Raw genomic sequence first — 16,607 nt, 5'->3', positions numbered from 1 at the left:
ATCACGTGACAATTATAACCTAGGGCAATACGACACTAGCTCCAGTTCATTTATATAATGTAGGCATGTATTCTGTAAATAGTCATATGTGCTTTATTAAAAGAACTTGCATGGCATCTTTTGTCCTACCCTCCCGTGGCAGCAGGGTCCATATTGGAAACTAAGGGGTATTAAGGCCTCCTTTTAATAGAGAACCGGAACAAATCATTAACACATACTGAATACATGAACTCCTCAAACTACGGTCATCACCGAGAGTGGGCCCAGTTGTTGTCACTCCAAGGTTGTCGGATCATAACATGTAGTAGGTGACTAAACTTACAATATCAGATCTAGAACATGGATATAATGTGATAACATAAACGGTTTAGATCTGAAATCATGGCACCCGGGCCCAAAGTGTCAAGCATTAAGCATGGCAAAGTCATAGCAACATCAATCTAGGAACATAGTGGATACTAGGGATCAAGCCCTAACAAAACTAACTCGATTACATGATGAATCTCATCCAACTCCTCACCGACCAGCGAGCCTACGAAGGAATTACTCAGTCCTGGTGGGGAGCATCATGGAATTGGCGATGGAGAAGGATTGGTGATGATGAAGAACGAAGATCCCCCTCTTCAGAGCCAAATACGGACTCCAGATCTGCCCTCCCGAGGAAGAACATGGCTTGGCGGCAGCTCAATCTCGTGGATGGCGATAATTCTTTCTCCCTAATTTTTTCTCCGAAAATAGGAATTTATAGTGTCAGGGTTGAGGTCTGCGGGGCCACCAGGTGGGTACAACCCACCTGGGCGCCCCAGGAGAGGGGGGGGGCGCCCTGGTGGGTTGTACCCACCCAGGGCCCCCTCTCCAGTAGGTCTTGGCTCCAAATTTTTTTATATATAATATAAAATTCCTCACAAAGTTTCGTTCCATTCCGAGAACTTTTATTTCTGCACAAAAACAACACCATGGTAGTTCTGCTGAAAACAGCGTCAGTCCGGGGTTAGTTTCATTCAAATCATGCAAATTAGAGTCCAAAACAAGAGGAAATGCATGAGAAAAAGTAGATACTTTGGAGACGTATCATGCTTCATCGCATGCGAAGGCGAGTCCATCACATCCGTGACCCCACTATCTATCTTAGGGGTGTGGCTCTGGGGTGCGTGCGGTGGTGGTGGAAACAGAGTAACCTCATTGCGTCCTATCAAAACCTAGCGTGCAGCAATGCCATAGCGCGAGGCCGAGCAGGGGGTCGGGACCCCCCTCCCCCCTGCGAGGCCGAGACAGGAACGAGCCGGAGCAGGTGACGTTGCGGCGTGCCGCATCGTCGCATGCGGAGGCGAGTCCGTCACATCCGTGACCCCACTATCTATCTTAGGGGTGTGGCTCTGGGGTGCATGCAGTGGGGGTGGAAACAGAATATCCGCATTGCATCCTGTCAAAACCTAGCGCAGCAATGCGGTAGCGCGAGGGCGAGCAGGGGGGAGGGACCCCCCTCCTCTCCCCCTGCGAGGCCGAGACAGGAATGAGCCGGAGCAGGCGACGACGCGGCGTGCCGCGTCATCGCATGCAAAGGCGAGTCTGTCACATCCGTGACCCCACTATCTATCTTAGGGGTGTGGCTTTGGGGTGCGTGCGGTGGGGGTGGAAACAGAATAACCGCATTGCGTCCTGTCAAAACCTAGCGCGCAGCAATGCGGTAGCACAAGGCCAAGCCACATGTGTACTTTGTGTGTATTTGAATTTTGAACTTCTATATTTTTTTTCTAAGTTGTGTATTTTAGTTAGATATGGACTTCATCTGTTTTTGTATTTGAACTTCTTCTTATTGTTTCTTAGTGTTTATTTATTCATATGCCTTGACTTCCCTGATTAGTGTACTTGAACTTTTGTTTTTTATTTTGTGAACTTCTTTCTCTTGTTTTTGTAGGTGCATATGTATGTATGTATTTTTCTTTCCTTGGTAGTGTATTTGCCATCAATTTTTGGTTTTAAGGATACCAACAGTGTTGTTGTGTGATCTTATCTTTTTATAACAGATGCATCTAAAATGGTGCATTTATTTACTAATAGATGCATTTACTTTCTTAGTTGTTGGGGTGTAAAACTGTAATTTCGCCGGCGCTGCAACACCCACTATAGAGTGGCATTAAGTGTCCATCTCTCTAGCCACCACCTATCAGAAACCCCCCTCCCTGTCGCTCGCTCTCTTCCCCCTCTCCATCGCTCCGCTGCCTTCGTCCCCTCCAACTCCCCCCCGATTTCTCCGCCGTTGTCCCCTGCCCTCGTGAGTGGAGTAACGGGCGCATGCCCCTACTCCTATTTCTAGCCCACGCCCCACTCTCCCTCCCTTAGCCCACTCTGTTTTGCTCTGAAGCGAGGGCGGCAACTACCTGCGTGGTTCCAAGTTGTGTGTGGCGTCGTGGGGAGTGGAAGAACCGCCGCGGATTCGTGCATGCGGGGGTCGTTTGGAGAGGTACAAATGTTGTCTCCCCCTAATGCTTGCTTTTAGTTTTGCCAGATCTGTCGAGGCCTGTCTGTTTCTTCTGTGTGCTCTCACGTTCGCCTCCTACCCCTTCTTATGATGGTTGGGTGGGATATTAGGTAGGGTTCTTATGCATGTGGTGGGTGGATTCCATTCCCCCGTGGTCAGATTTGTCTGTGAGATGCTTGTGTGGGCTATTTATCCCTTCAGACTTGTGTGGACTTCATTTCCCCTTTAGTGATTTCAGCAGTCAGATGCATGTAAGAGAGGGTGTGGTGTGATGGTTGATGCTAGATCTGATGTATCTAATTGCATTATTGTTGTTGATTTCGAAGTCTAGATTGTGTCTGTCACAAGCTAGTTAGTTTATGGATACTTTTTTTGTGCTTGCCTAGATGTGCTACTGTTCATCTTTTCATACTTGTTGATATGTTTTAGTTGTTTCATCCTAGGGTTTGATTTAGTTGCTTTTTGTATTGTTGTATGATTTTCTACTTGCTAACTCTACGCAATCTATCCCCTGTTTTTAGTATGTTCTTCTAGGGTTTGGAGATCCATTCATCAAGGGGTTGTGTTGTCATGGCTTCAAAACCTTCTCCAGGTATTTTATTGTAGTTGCATCTTGTATTTTAATTAGAAGTTTTTTATATATATCTGCCCATATCTTCACTTGGTTGTCTTGTTGGACTGCCCATTCTTAAAAGTGTGAACTTCTAGAAAAGGTGATGTGTATGCATTTTACCCTTAGTTTAAGTTAGTAGAGTGTTGCTTGGTTTTTATTTGATGAATTGCTGGTGAACTATGTCACCAAGTGTTGTTGGACTTCCCAAATGTTTCATATTTATAGTGTATATCTTTATTTTTTGTGTGTGATCATTTTCATGGTATTGGTATTTAGTTTGCCTGTGAAATAGTATTTCTGCTCATGCTACATCTTTTTATGTGCTACTTGCTTGGGTCCCATAGTTGAACTTCTGGTTTTAATTATTGCTTATTTGTAATGAAATTTGGTTGAACTTCTGTTCTGCGTATTTGTTTTACTGCTTTGTTATATATTGTTGAACTTCTGGACATTCATCTTATATGTAGTAACCCCTCTGGTGTAGATTGGTCTATATTTAGTATGTAAATCGTAGATTGTTCATTGTGTTTACTGCTTTGTTAGGTATTGTTGAACTTCTGGGTATTGTACATTGATGTAAAAGTAGAACTCCCTTTTGCGTAGGATTGTGGGTTAGAACTCAAGTGCCTTTTTACTTGTATTTTTTGTAGTTGGTGATGAATTGAATAGTTCTGAAAAAATGCCTTTGATCAAGATGGAGCTTCAGAAGTTAATATTGATGCTCCAATATCTGATGCGGCTAAATCACCCATTATTCCTTTGACTGTGATTGCTGAGGTTGCTTCGAGCCTTGATAATAATTCAAGCCATGAGGATCTTGCTTCTGCAGCTCTTGCTTCACCTAGTATGTGCAACTCCTTTTCTTTTTATTTGAAATTCTCGAGCCATGTTTTTTGACGTGTTCCTGTCGTGCGTTTTTGTTTTTGTTCCTGACTTTTTTTCTTTTTGCTATGCCTTTTGTGTTCTTGCATATGTGTCCACAGAGGAGGAAGCTATGAACACCATCAACGATGTTCTATTTGATTTGGGTTTATCAGAAAACACAGCTACTGCCGAGCAGGAGGCTCCGTCAGTCAAAGGTTGTGATTCCGTTCCGGATCCTTTGTGCCCTCTTCAAATGTCAGAGACACCGTCGTAGTCTGTTGATGGCACTGAACCTGTCATGCAACCTGAGGATGTGCCTCTTCAGCTTCTTCTGGAGGACCAACGCTAGAGGAAGAAGCAAGAAGATTTTGACAAGAAGATGGCGGCCCGCCTTCAGAAAGGTTCTGATGTTCTTGAATCTGTTGATGTTGTTGAGCTCACGGTTGGGCATTGCTCTATTGCTAAGGAAGACATGTCATGTGGCACTAATGGCATGGTTGTCCCCGTTAAGAAGAAAATCAAGAAGACCGCTGCGAGGAAGCATTTAGTTGGTGAAGTTACACCTCGGAGGAGCCCATGTGTTTCAAGGGCTGTAGAACTTGCTGAAGAGGAAGGGCTAGCCGTCGGTGGTACTCCATGTCGTAGTCCTTGTGTGATTGCCACTGCGGCGCCTACACCTTCTCCCCTTGGTGCTGGTGCATCTGTTAAGGGGAAGAAATGCGGCGTTAAGTGCAAGGTTGCACATGCAAAGGTCAACAAGGGTGTAAAGAAGCATTCTCGTGTTAATCCAGAGGACAAGGATGATGCTGATTTCAACGCTGATGACGAGGATGACGATGATGATGATGATGATGTCGCTAATCAGGTACGAATCTCTCATGTTTGCTGCTTTTGAGAGCATTTGTAGATTTGTTGTAGTTTTTGTGTTTGTAGCACTGCCTTGGCGTACATAGCTAACCTTCTGTTTCATATAAACAAATAAATTAGCTGAACTGCTTGGCTTATATGGTATTACTGCCTATGTAGACACAATTGGACTTCTGGATATATACATGAAGAAATTAGCTTAACTTGTTGGTATACATGTTTTATTACTGTCTTGGTGTACATGGTTGAACTTCTGCTATGTAAATTTCTAACATTTTGAAAGCATGTTAACTTCTGGTCATACATGGTTGTACTGCCTATGTAGACATTGTTGGACTTCTGAAATACATGTTTTTATTACTGTCTTGGTGTACATGGTTGAACTTCTGCTATGTAAATTTCCAACATTTTGAAAGCATATTTACTTCTGGTCATACATGGTTGTACTACCTATGTAGACATAGTTGGACTTCTGAAATGTACTGCGTATGTAGGCATTAGTGGAATTTTAGTGTAGTTTGTGTATCTCATTGTTCTGCCTTTTTTCCTTGTCATTGTATTTTTTCAGTAGCTTGTGGAGCGGCCTGAGAGGAGGAAGAGAGGAGGCAAAGCGCCCGGACAAGGTGACAAAGGAGGAGATGAGGCAAAACATTTTAACAAGACGGTTCACTGCTCACTAAAAGAGGCCAAGACATGTGCGAAAATGATACAACTTAGGCACAAGACAAGGCTTGTCAAGGCTGGTTTTGGTTGTGTGTTTGACTTGAAGGTTGATTCCAACATTTCTCATCCTTTGATGGGCAACATATACACGAGGATTGACCCTACAACCATGATTCTGGACATGGGTGAGGCGAACAAGGTTCTGCGTATTACAAGTGATGCTATTCACCATCTGTTTGGATTCCCTCAAGGTAGTCGTACCCCTCCTAGGCCCTCGAATGATGGGTTTGATGATGTTGTTATAAGGCTGAAGGGCAAGCTTGGCTACGCTAGGAGTGAAGACAAAGGATCTGCGGAATATCCTCGGGGAACTTGTGAAGGATGAGACGAAGGATGATCTGGCTCTGCAGGTGTTTTTCCTGATTCTTTTCATGAAGGTGGTTATTCCTGGTACGTCTACACGAGTGTCCAGGGAGGCAACAATGGCTGAGAATCTTGTCTTTGAAGATATGGTAGATATGGACTACTGCTAGTTGGTTGTTGATGAAATTCGAAGGGCTGTTGTTAGGTATCAGCAAGGGACTAGCAGAGGAAAAGCTGTCACAGGTTGTGCCATCGCACCACTTCTTATGTATCTGGACTGCCTTATCATTGGCAAGACGCCTAATCCTAACTTGAGGACCCCTTGCATCAATTTCATGGATCAGGCCAAGTTTCTTGAGCTTTTTGCGGCTGACTTAGTCAAGAAGGGTGATGATGACCCAGCCAACTGGGTGTTTGGGAAACTGCATGTGAGTGTTTCTATGCATCATTCTTTCCTGTGTAGTTTAACTTGAACTTTTGGTATTGTCTTCTATGTTTTTGTTTCCATGTTCCTTCATTTGTTTTCTACGCGTTGAATTTTGTTCTTGTATGCAGTGGAAGACATAGGCTGAGGTTGCGTTCTTAGGCGTATCGAACGTCATGTTCTTACTATGCCTCGTGCCTCCGGCCTAGGGAGTGGAACTTCCCCAAGATTCGAATTCTCTTGGGATGTCAATACTGGTGCCCCCTATAGATCCAGGAGGTTCTTTTACCCGTGTGAGTGCTGCAGGTGGCGTGTCTTCCGAGGGTTTGTTCGGTGCTGCCAATCTTTCCCTCGTTAGGATTGACGGTCTTCTTGAAACTGTTTGTGGGGAGATGACCCGTGTTCCAACAACTGTTGAGCGTCTTATTCGCGTGGATGGGATTCTTTCTCCCGGCCACGGTTTTGATGCCGAGTCTTCGAAGGAGGTTTTGTCAATTGAAGCTAAATTTCTTGATGAGCTTCGTCAGAGCACTTTCCACCTCCGGACTAGCTTTGAGCTATTCAAGGAAATACAGGATGCTCATTGCAAGCCTTTTGAAGATGAGGCAAGTGTTGTTGTGAGACAGATTCAGAGGCAAGATTCTGTTCATTCGGGTCGTGAAGGAGGCCAACTGGAGCATACCAAAGAGGTTTGTTTATGTTGGCTTTTGATATTTCTTTGCATTAATGTTCATTGTTAGCTTTCAGTTATTATTGTGTTTTAGTCATAGGTTACCCTTATTGATTTCATGTGTCCTAAACTTTTTCTTTTTAGTACTAGTGTTTCCTAGGTAACCTTCTCTGTTTACAGTACCTGAACTTCAGGGGCTACAGTAACTGAACTTCTGTGATTTCCATGACTGGCCCTTTTTGTTTCCTTTTGTATTAGAGTAGTTTGATATCTGACCTTCTATGTTTACTGTATTTGGACTTCCATTATGTGTCAGTGGTCATAGCTGACCTTCTTTGATTATTTAATGTGAACTTCTGTTGATTAGGCATTTGTGTTCTACATTATTTTTTGTAGGTTGTTGATGATGGTGCTAGGGTTGAGGAGGATGTTTTACCTGTGCATGAACCTGCTCCTGTGCATGAACCTGCCCCTGTGCATGAACCTGCTCCCGCAAGTGATGTATTGGTCGATGAGATTCATGGCAGTGAAAATAAGTACCATTTTTCTTGTCCATTTGTCTCATTTTTTTATTTTACTTGTTTGTGCATTTTATCACTATGTGCCCATTTGTAACGACTTTCTGTTCTTGCTGTAGAATGATGATGCTAGTGTTCCTCCAGAGAAGGTTGCAGACAAGTCCATGTCAGGCACCGGCTGCTCCAACGGGGTGGGCCCAACTGAACCTCAGTCGTCCATTGGCGATGTGGTTTCCAATGCTGAGCAGGGCAAGACAACTGGAGATATCATTTTGGAGAAAGATCCCTTCGAGGCTGCTGTTGATACTGGTGGTAGTGCTACTGCAGGCCCGGAGAAGTCTCCTACAGTAGAGCCATCAGTTGCTGTTGATGCTGGTTCTCCAGCTCTTCCTAGTGTAGCACAACCAACCGTTTTTGTTGTTTCAGATTCTCCAGCTGCTGCCGGTGTCCTTTCCGACGATGCTGCAATGTCTACCGAAGATGGCGAACTGAAAGCGATAGCATTGGAGAGGAGGTTGATCATTCTAGTGCTGCGACTGGTATAGGCAAGAGTCCATAAAGAGAGGAGCATGCTTCTCTCTTCTTTCCCCATCCCCGTCCCTTTTGTTGTTGGTTATGGTCCATGATATCCCTATGAACCGCCTGTGTGGTGCAAGTTGAACTTCTGGTTTGTGCTTTGTCGTGTGGTTTGTAAATAAAGTTAAGTGAACTTGTTTCTATGTGGGGGAAGGTTTGTAATGCATGGGTCGTGATGTTTATAATCCCGTGGTTTTATCTTTTCTGGTGTAGCAGCTGAGATGTGCTTGTGTTTGAATGTTGCTCTTACTTAAACTGTCATGATCTATGTGCTTGAATGTTGCTCTTAATTTCTATTTCTTTTGCTGAGCAGATAGTGACCTTGCTGTCATCCGAAAGAAGGTTGATGACTTTTATTTCAGTGTAACTAGGCTTTGGAGTGATCGTTCTAAGAGTCGAGTGCAGCTGGTCAGAATTTACATCCATCTACCCCTATGAACTGCCTGTGGTTTCATACCTGAACTTCTTTACTCTATGTTGCTGAACTTCTATTTACTTCTCTGGTGCTGAACATCTAGCCTTTTTGTACTGCCTATGGTGATGTAGCTGAACTTTTGTGCTTATATGTGTGATGAACTTCTTGAGTTCCTGATTCTGAACTTCTTTTACTTTCTATTGCTTGTTTTAGATGAAAGATTATGTTCCAAAACAATGAGTGTGAAGCTTCTGTTGAAGATGTCGCAGTATCTTTTTCTCCTCGCAGAATGCTTCGATCTAATGTAGCTGAGGTTGCACTCTATTGTCTACGTGAGAAATACCAGGGATCAGACAAACTCATGCTGCCGTATTAGGTTTGTGTAAGTCAACCCTATAGTAATTTCTTTTCTGTTTTGTCCTTACCATTTTAGTTAAAACTTGTTTGTCTCATTTTGTATTTCCATATGTTGGTGTTGTCTGCATTATTTTAGGACAAGATTTTTAGAGGTTATTTCAATTCCTGTGTGAGGAAGTACTTCTTGGCGACTGGTCCAGATAGCATGGATGCACATGATTCTGTAAGCAATATCTTGTTCTTTGTCTCTGTATTAGTTTGCACTGCGATCCACTCTGTTTATATTGTTTTATTTTTCTTTGCACCGTTTGATATTAATTTTCAGTTTTTAATGATTCATGTGTTTATGTTGCTTCAGGTTGTTTTCCCCACTTTTGACCCGCTGAAATTCCTGCTCACTTTGGTGGTGTTGTTCATTGGATTTCTATATTTCTTGACCTGAAGAATTCAAGGTTCCAGCTTCTCGACTCCCACTATGGACCAGACGATGACTGTGCGGTACGCTTGTTTCGGCGGATGATTGATAACATAAAGAAGCTTTGGAGCGATGCCAGCAACGACAGGGAGACACCCTTTGGTCCTCTTATTATTGTCAGTTTCCCTTTGGATTGGATTGATGTCCCCCAGCAGAATAACAAGTATGGGTTCCACTTCTGTTTGACTGTAGTTGTATGTAAGCTGCGATGTCTTTTATTCATTGGCTATCTTTTTTGTTCTAACACTGTTCCTTTTTGTGTTTGATGGCAGTATAGACTGCGGATTCTTCATGCTTACGAATGTTAATTCGTTTCATGATGGGGTTCTTGCAAATTATTCCCATGAAAATATCGCAGATATCAGGAAGACGTGGCTGTACTCAATTGCTTCTTCTAACCTGTTTGAAACAGACTTCCAAGGTCTTTTTGGCTACTATACATGTAAGTCTTGAAACTTGGATTGCTTACATGTACTGCATCTTTTATTCTACATGAACTTCTTTTTTACTTGAACTTGAACTTCTGCTTGAGATCTGGCTGGGCTGCTAATTTCAGATGAAGAGGAGCATTTCTTCTACATGAACTTCATTTTTATCTTTTTTATTTTGCTTGTGTATTTTGTTTCGGTATTTTTTCCTTCCATTTCTTACTTGGACAGGAGCATTTCTTCTACTTGAACTTCAGAGATGATACCTTTCTATGCTTTTGCTAGCTATAGTTGAATGTTTTCCAATTCATCAGTTTATCTTGAATTGTGCCTTGGGTTGTGCCCGAACTTCATTTAGGTTTTAAATGCAACACATTTTTTAGGTCAGCTTGAGTAGTAACCATGTCATCTATATTAGTTGGACTGTACATTGTGCTGTACCTGAACTTCAGTTATATTTAATGGTCTTTTTTCTCTTCCTTTTCTTTGACAGTGGAGCCGTTGGACTTGACCGATTACCACTACTCATTCCTCGGGTCACATGAATACCAGCCTAGGGAGGAATCAATGAGTGCAACTCTGAGAGAAGATGATAGCTCTCAAACCCTTATTCCTTCCAAGTTGGGGAAGCAGGCTGTCGGTATTTGTGGTGCTCCAAACACCCCTTTGTCCAGGAAGGTTGGTGCGGTTGAAGCAGTCGAAGCAGAGGTGATTTCATCGGATGATGATTTTGAGAAGATTTCTTACCCGAAGAATGGTAAATCTGCTGCTGGTACTGTTGCTGGGAGAGGTGGGAAGAATGATGTCATCACCAGGAGGAAACTGGCAGTTGAGTCTGGCAACATAACTTCCTCCAAGAGAGCATCAAGATTGCCTTTGAAGTGGCGTTCTGTTGTCGCTCCCCCTAAATAAGTACAGTTACCCTCATCTATCCGAGGCCCGGAGGTTGAAACAGTATGTGCTTAGTGAAGATGGTCTGAATAAGTATTCTAAGTGAGTTTTCTTCTTATTATTTTTGTTTTTGCCAGAGATGCTACTTTGTTCTGAACTTCTGTTGTTGTAGTATCTGAACTTCTGTTCATTTCTCCTTGTCTTGGAGTTATAGTGTCTGAACTTCTATTGTTATAGTATCTGAACTTCCGTTCATTTCTCCTTGCCTTGGAGTTATAGTATGTGAACTTTTGTTTGTTATAGTATCTAAACTTCTATTCATTTCTCCTTGTTCTGAACTTCTATTGTTATAGTATCTGAACTTCTAATATTTTCCCCATCCTTTTAAATCTGCAGCACAAGCTACTACATGTTTACCATCCCTGGGAATGTGATTGACCTCACAGGACGTGTCCTTTATACTCTTTTCGGTGAAGGGCAGCAGATGGAAGGAGATGTAATGGATTATCTCATAAACTTGTGGAAAGATAAGCTGGAGACCTCTGAGATCTTCTCTTTTGCTGACAGGGTTGTACTTAGTCCCTACTTCATACAAGTTTTAGTTCTTTGCAGCCCTATCTTCCTTTTTTGCTCTGGTTTTGGTGTAGTGGCATTTGGGAGGTGTTTTAATTTTGTTTTTGTGAATGCAGTAATGCCTGGAGTATATTTTTTCGGCGCAATAGTTCCAATTTTGATGCAAAAAATCTGCTAATCTCCTCCTAATGTTTGTTCTCAAGGAAGAAGACTTTCTTAACGCAAAGCTGGTTAGGTTTTTATAACTCTTGCTTTTTTAATTTTATGTACATCCTTTTTGCTGAGTTTGTGAAGAAGTTTTTGTTCATCCCGGTTGTTCAATACCTATGCTTTATAGTTTGTGTTCACCATTTCTTTCATTGTTGGCAGGTTTTTTTGATACTATTAAAGCCAATTGACACAATTGCGCACTATGATGTGTATGTGCTGAATTCGTGGGAGCATTGACATTCTTGATTCACTTCCTTACACTAATAAGGGAATGTCACGGACAAGTTTCCACGGAGACTGCCAAAATATTGTGAGTGTTTCTTAGCCTGAACCTCCTTTCATATTCTCTTGTTTGACACAAAGTTTATTATGCCTTCTGCTGACAAAATATCTTTCTATCTCTGTTTTGGTAATACTGCTTGAACTCACTATCATTTGACAGTTGAACTTCTGGTATTTGTTTAGCTGGATCCTATGCAAGTGTTGCTTTTATGTACCTGAACTTAACTATTTTGGTTGACATGTTTTTGATTTCATCTTATTTGTCATTTCTGGCAGATCAAGAGATTTGTTGGGTTGCTCGAGGAGGTGTATGGCAAGGTTGCATACAAAGCGAGCAAGCAGCCTAACTGGGCGAATATTGCAAAGAGGCCAACTTTTATCGATGTTCCAAAGCAAGTGAACAATGGTTGTGGTTTATTTGCCGTGAAGTTCTGCTCTACATATGATGGCGATGAGCTTGTTGATGATTTTGGTGATGTGAGATGTGTTTTGTCCTTGTTCTTGTCTCATCATCCTTTCATTTTTCTTGTGTGTTTTTGCTGAGACGCTCCTGCTGTGGTTTTAGTTATCCTTTACTAAACCATCATTTAATTTCTTGTTTGTAGGCTGCTGCAGATGACTGGAAGGCTGAGTTCATGCACACTCTAATCTTTAGCGAGAAGAATGAAATCGTGCATACAGAGCTTCCTACCGAGATCCGGTCCTTGGGCCCGTGAATTTGAAGCATTAGTTTTAGTGTAGATTTGATTTCGTAAAGATTTAGGTTTGATAATGATTGGAACGATTCCGTAAAGATTTGGTTGTACGAATGGTTTAGTAATTTGTGTATCTATAGCTGCAACACTATTATTTATGATACCGAGGATAAATGTATTTGGTGTGAAGAATGATTTAGCTTGTGAATTTCAATGTACTGCATCGTTTTTAGTATCCATGTGTTGTATGTTTTTCCCCAACATATGTACTTGAACTTCTCTCTCGGCTATGGTTGAACTGCTGGGTTTTTTTGTTTAATTTTGGGCCCCAACATATGATCTTTGACTTGAACTTCTGCTTGAGATCTGATTGGGCTGCTGGTTTCAGATCGAGAGGATTTTCTGTGTTGTATAATGTATTGGTATTTTTCAACTCAACTAATATGTAGCCTTTTGCATAGAATCTATGTGTTTTTTGTGATTTTTTAACTGCGAATGGATTTCAACTATGACTTCATGCAAAAATATTCTCATATACTCCTTTACGTTTCTTTATCTTTTCTCGGCATTGTACATGAACTTCTGCATGTATCCAAACAGAACTTCATATCTAAACGCGTTATCTTAGGCTTGCTAACCTTAGTTCATACGACAATACTTATTTTCTTAAGCATATTTTTTCCTACATCGATTTATATACCAGAACTTCTTCTGTAAGCTGACCTGAACTTCAGATTGTATAATCATTATTGTTTGCTATTTTATGGAATACATCACCAGCACATCCTGTCATAATATACCGGAACTTCCAATGTAAGCTTACTTGAACTTCATAGTGTATATTTTTCATTTTTATTCCTGCTTGCTATTTTATGGAATACATCACCAGCACAACACTTCCTCTCATAATATACCAGGACTTCTGCAGAAATATTACTTGAACTTCACAGTGTATATTTTCATTTTTATTACTTGGACTTCCTCTTTCATGCAATACTTGAACTCCTACTATATAATTTCTCATACTATACCAGGACTTCTGTAGTAAGCTTACCTGAACTTCTACTGCATAATTTCTTGAAACTTCAACAATAGAAGTTCAAGTAAGCTTCTCCTAAAATACTGTTTCAAAAGTGGAATAACATTATGCACATTGACATGACATAAGTTTGCTTTGTTTAATTGACCTAGTATAACTATTCATTAGCCTTGCGCTCCTCCTAGGCTTTGGTTGTAGTGGTTTTTGCTTGACATGTACCTCTTCATCTTCCTCTTCCTATTCCCCCTCGTATTCCACTTCCTCCTCCTCTTCGTCTTCCTCTTCTTCGTCTTCCTCTTCATATTCCACCACTTTCTTGTTGCTGGCTCTAGGTTTTGCTTTATGTTTCTTCTCTGGCTTTTTGCTTGTCTTTTCAGCATCTGCGTGCTTCGGGCATGTTCTTGCATTGTGAGGTTCATACTCCTTTCATATGCTACAAAGCATGCTGCTTTCTTTCTGTGGGTGTGGTCCCTTGTTTTGGTACTCCGAAAAAATACCCGAATCACTCAGAACCTTTCCGATGTCCGAATATAGTCTTCCAATATATCGATCTTTACGTATCGACCATTTTGAGACTCTTCGTCATGTTCGTGATCTCTTACGGGACTCCGAACAACATTCGGTACATCAAATCACATAACTCATAATACAAATTGTCATCGAATGTTAAGCGTGCGGACCCTACGGGTTCGAAACTATGTAGACATGACCGAGACACATCTCCGGTCAATAACCAATAGTGGACCCTGGATGCTCATATTGGATCCTCCATATTCTACGAAGATCTTTATCGGTCAAACCGCATAACAACATACATTGTTCCTTTTGTCATCGGTATGTTACTCGACCGAGATTCGATCGTCGGTATCCTCGTACCTAGTTCAACCTCGTTACCGACAAGTGATAACCCACAAGTATAGGGGATCAATTGTAGCCTCTTTCGATAAGTAAGAGCGTCAAACCCAACGAGGAGCTAAAGGTGGAACAAATATTCCCTCAAGTTCTATCGACCACCGATACAACTCTACGCACGCTTAACGTTCGCTTTACCTAGAACAAGTATGAAACTAGAAGTACTTTGTAGGTGTTTTTGGATAGGTTTGCAAGATAATAAAGAGCACGTAGATAAAAGGTAGGGGCTGTTTAGATAAACACACAACTAAGTTAGGTTTAGTAGAGAGCTTTTTGTCACAAGAAAGTTATTTGTCCCTAGGCAATCGATAACTAGACCGGTAATCATTATTGCAATTTTATTTGAGGGAGAGGCATGAGCTAACATACTTTATCTTCTTGGATCATATGCACTTATGATTGGAACTCTAGCAAGCATCTGCAACTACTAAAGATCATTAAGGTAAAACCCAACCATAGCATTATAAGGCATCAAGTCCTCTTTATTCCCATACGCAAACAACCTACTTACTCGGGTCTGTGTTTCTATCACTCATGCCACCCACCATAAGCAAATCATGAACATATTGCAAACCCTACAGCGGGAATCCCTCATGCTTGCGCGACACAGAGAGCACCATAGGACAGCACCAATAATAAAACATGCAACTCAAACCAATCATGATCATCAATTAACCCATAGGACAAAATGGATCTACTCAAACATCATAGGATAGCCATACATCATTGGGAAATAATATATAGCGTTGAACACCATGTTTAAGTAGAGATTACAACGGGTAAAAGAGGGGTTACACTGCTGCATAGAGGGGGGAAGAGTTGGTGATGAGGGCAGTGAAGTCGTTGGTGTAGATTGTGGTGATGATGATGGCCCCGACGGTGTTCCGGCGCCACCGGCAGAGAGGCGAAGAGCCCCCCTTCTTCTTCTTCCTTGACCTTCTACCTAGTTGGGAGAAGGGTTTCCCCTCTGGTCCATGGCCTTCATGGAATGGGAGGGGCGAGAGCCCCTCCGAGATTGGATCTGTCTCTCTTTGTTTCTGCATTCCAGATTCTGCCCTTTCACCGTTTCTTGAATTCCTGGAGATCCATAACTCCGATTGGGCTGAATTTTGGACACGAATTTTATCTGGATATTAGCTTTATTGGGCCGAGGGCGCGCCTGGCCCTGGGGCGCGCCCCCTGCCTCGTGGCCCCCTCGGGCATCGTCTCGCGTTGATTCTTCTTCCAAAAAATCACATATATTCCAAAAAAATCTTCGTCAGTTTTTATCCCATTTGAACTCCATTTGATATGGATTTTATGCGAAATAAAAAACATGCAACAAACAGGAACTGGCACTGGGCACTTGATCAATATGTTAGTCCCAAAAATAGTATAAAAAGTTACCAAAAGTATATGAAAGTTGTAGAATATTGGCATCGAACAATCAAAAATTATAGATACGACAGAGACGTATCAGCATCCCCAAGCTTAATTCCTACTCGTCCTCGAGTAGGTAAATGATAAAAAAATATAATTTTTGATGTGGAATGCTACCTAGCATAATCTTGATCATGTAATCTAATCCTGACATGAATATTAAGACATGAGTGATTCAAAGCAATAGTCTATCATTTGACATTAAGACAATAATACTTCAAGCATACTAATAAAGCAACCATGTCTTTTCAAAATAACATGGCCAAAGAAAGTTATCCCTACAAAATCATATAGTCTGGCTATGCTCCATCTTCACCACACAAAATATTCAAATCATGCACAACCCCGATAACAAGCCAAGCAATTGTTTCATACTTTTGACGTTCTCAAACCTTTTCAACTTTCATGCAATACATGAGCATGAGCCATGGACATAGCACCATAGGTGGAATAGAATATGATGGTGGAGGTTGTGTGGAGAAGAAAAAAAAGGAGAAAGTCTCACATCGACGCGGCTAATCAACGGGCTATGGAGATGCCCATCAATTGATGTGAATGCGGGGAGTAGGGGTTGCCATGCAACGGATGCACTAAGAGCTATAAGTGTATGAAAGCTCAAACTAAAACTAAGTGGGTGTGCGTCCAACTTGCTTGCTCATGAAGACCTAGGGCATTTGAGGAAGCCCATCGTTGGAATATACAAGCCAAGTTCTATAATGAAAAATTCCCACTAGTATATGAAAGTGATAACTCAAGAGACTCTCTATATGAAGAACATGGTGCTACTCTGAAGCACAAGTGTAGCAAAATGATAGTAACATTGTCCCTTCTCTTTCTTTTTTTTCTTTTTTTTTCTTTTTTTCCTCTTTTT

Source organism: Triticum dicoccoides, chromosome 1A (assembly GCF_002162155.2).
Source record: "Triticum dicoccoides isolate Atlit2015 ecotype Zavitan chromosome 1A, WEW_v2.0, whole genome shotgun sequence".
NCBI lineage: Eukaryota > Viridiplantae > Streptophyta > Magnoliopsida > Poales > Poaceae > Triticum > Triticum dicoccoides.
This window is presented reverse-complemented; position numbering follows the sequence as displayed.